Source organism: Petromyzon marinus, chromosome 23 (assembly GCF_048934315.1).
Source record: "Petromyzon marinus isolate PM22_M1 ecotype Great Lakes invasive population chromosome 23, UKy_Petmar_22M1.pri1.0, whole genome shotgun sequence".
Lineage (NCBI taxonomy): Eukaryota > Metazoa > Chordata > Hyperoartia > Petromyzontiformes > Petromyzontidae > Petromyzon > Petromyzon marinus.
The window spans coordinates 13,900,001-13,902,500 of NC_133689.1; the positions used below are offsets into that span (position 1 = coordinate 13,900,001).

General features: G+C 45.3%; 4 non-coding genes and 1 pseudogene across 4 annotated transcripts; all 5 read right to left on the reverse strand.

The window, feature by feature from the left end:
- Nucleotides 1-79: 79 nt before the first annotated feature.
- On the reverse strand, nucleotides 80-198 carry LOC142925838 (5S ribosomal RNA). Its single transcript, XR_012942761.1, has one exon. It is a non-coding gene; the product is annotated as a 5S ribosomal RNA (ribosomal RNA).
- Nucleotides 199-450: 252 nt separating this feature from the next.
- Nucleotides 451-569, reverse strand: LOC142926801 (5S ribosomal RNA). Its single transcript, XR_012943725.1, has one exon. It is a non-coding gene; the product is annotated as a 5S ribosomal RNA (ribosomal RNA).
- A 426-nt stretch (nucleotides 570-995) lies between these two features.
- On the reverse strand, nucleotides 996-1,114 carry LOC142928380 (5S ribosomal RNA; annotated as a pseudogene).
- Nucleotides 1,115-1,366: 252 nt separating this feature from the next.
- On the reverse strand, nucleotides 1,367-1,485 carry LOC142927301 (5S ribosomal RNA). The gene has a single exon (XR_012944226.1). It is a non-coding gene; the product is annotated as a 5S ribosomal RNA (ribosomal RNA).
- Nucleotides 1,486-1,917: 432 nt separating this feature from the next.
- Nucleotides 1,918-2,036, reverse strand: LOC142927924 (5S ribosomal RNA). The gene has a single exon (XR_012944848.1). It is a non-coding gene; the product is annotated as a 5S ribosomal RNA (ribosomal RNA).
- Nucleotides 2,037-2,500: the final 464 nt, after the last annotated feature.

The following is a 2,500-nucleotide window of genomic DNA, read 5'->3' on the forward strand; positions in this document are numbered from 1 at the left end:
TACGACGTGAAATTGGCACGTGCACTCACTGGATGAGTCGAAGTGTAAAAAGCGTCCCATCCAGATACAACAATGCAAAAGCCTACAACACCTGGTATTCCCAGGCAGTCTCCCATCTAAGTACTAATCAGGCTCGACCATGCTTAGCTTCCGAGATCAGACGAGATCGGGCGCATTCAGGGTGATATGGTCGTAGGCCGTGCTTGCAGAGACCTGTCGAACACTCATATGTATAAAACAATCAACATTCAACTATACTCCTGGAGGTCATCGCTCGTGAAAACGTTTATTCTGAGCTCCTGGTTTAGCCCCGAAAGAGTGGCATCAAACAGTATTTTACAAAAAATATTGATCCCAATGCAGTACACCATATCGACGTGAAATTGGCAGGTGCACTAACTGGATGAGTCGAAGTGTAAAAAGCGACCCATCCAGATACAACAATGCAAAAGCCTACAACACCTGGTATTCCCAGGCAGTCTCCCATCCAAGTACTAACCAGGCTCGACACTGCTTAGCTTCCGAGCTCAGACGAGATCGGGCGCATTCAGGGTGAGATGGTCGTAGGCCATGCTTGGAAAGACCTGTCGCACATTCAGATGTATTAAACAATCAAAATTCAACTATACTTCTGGAGGTCATCGCTCAAAAAACCTTTATACTGGTAGAAACGAAGTTGTAAACTGAGTGTACCAGCCTGCAATAGATTAATGTGTCCGTCCGTCCGTCCGTCCCCTGTCAATACTTTAACGAAGTGAAATCTCGTGCTGTTTGGTGTATAAAATCAGTAAAAGACTGCGCAGAGACTTGTCCTACCAGCCCACTCTGCAGGGACCTGTTTCTGAGCTCCTGGTTGAGCCCCGAAAGAGTGGCATCAAACATTATATTACAAGAAAATATTCATCCCAATGCAGTACACCATATCGACGTGAAATTGACAGGTGCACTCACTGCATGAGTCGAAGTGTAAAAAGCGAGCCATCCAGATATACAAAAGCCTACAACACCTGGTATTCCCAGGCAGTCTCCCATCCAAGTACTAACCAGACTCGACCGTGCTTAGCTTCCGAGATCAGACGAGATCCTGCGCATTCAGGGTGATATAGTCGTAGGTTGTGCTTGCAGAGACCTGTCGAACACTCATATGTATAAAACAATCAACATTCATCTATATTTCTGGAGGTCATCGCTCATGAAAACGTTTATTCTGAGCTTCTGGTTTAGCCCCGAGAGAGTGGCATCAAACAGTATTTTACAAAAAATATTGATCCCAATGCAGTACACCATATCGACGTGAAATTGGCAGGTGCACTAACTGGATGAGTCGAAGTGTAAAAAGCGACCCATCCAGATACAACAATGCAAAAGCCTACAACACCTGGTATTCCCAGGCAGTCTCCCATCCAAGTACTAACCAGGCTCGACTCTGCTTAGCTTCTGAGATCAGACGAGATCGGGCGCATTCAGGGTGAGATGGTCGTAGGCCATGCTTGGAAAGACCTGTCGCACATTCAGATGTATTAAACAATCAAAATTCAACTATACTTCTGGAGGTCATCGCTCAAAAAACCTTTATACTGGTAGAAACGAAGTTGTAAACTGAGTGTACCAGCCTGCAATAGATTAATGTGTCCATCCGTCCGTCCGTCCCCTGTCAATACTTTAACGAAGTGAAATCTCGTGCTGTTGGGTGTATAAATTCTGTAAAAGACTGCGCAGAGACTTGTCCTACCAGCCCACTCTGCAGGGACCTGTTTCTGAGCTCCTGGTTGAGCCCCGAAAGAGTGGCATCAAACATTATATTGCAAGAAAATACTCATATCAATGCAGTACACCATATCGACGTGAAATTGACAGGTGCACTCACTGCATGAGTCGAAGTGTAAAAAGCGACCCATCCAGATACAACAATGCAAAAGCCTACAACACCTGGTATTCCCAGGCAGTCTCCCATCCAAGTACTAATCAGGCTCGACCATGTTTAGCTTTTGAGATCAGACGAGATCGGGCGCATTCAGGGTGATATGGTCATAGGCCGTGCTTGCTGAGACCTGACGAACACTCATATGTATAAAACAATCAACATTCAACTATACTCCTGGAGGTCATCGCTCATGAAAACGTTTATTCTGAGCTCCTGGTTGAGCCCCGAAAGAGTGGCATCAAACATTATTTTATTCAGGCTCGACCATGTTTAGCTTACGAGATCAGACGAGATCGGGCGCATTCAGGGTGATATGGTCATAGGCCGTGCTTGCTGAGACCTGACGAACACTCATATGTATAAAACAATCAACATTCAACTATACTCCTGGAGGTCATCGCTCATGAAAAGTTTATTCTGAGCTCCTGGTTGAGCCCCGAAAGAGTGGCATCAAACATTATTTTACGAGAAAATATTGATCCCAATACAGTACACCATATCGACGTGAAATTGGCAGGTGCACTAACTGGATGAGTCGAAGTGTAAAAAGGGACCCATCCAGATACAACAATGCGA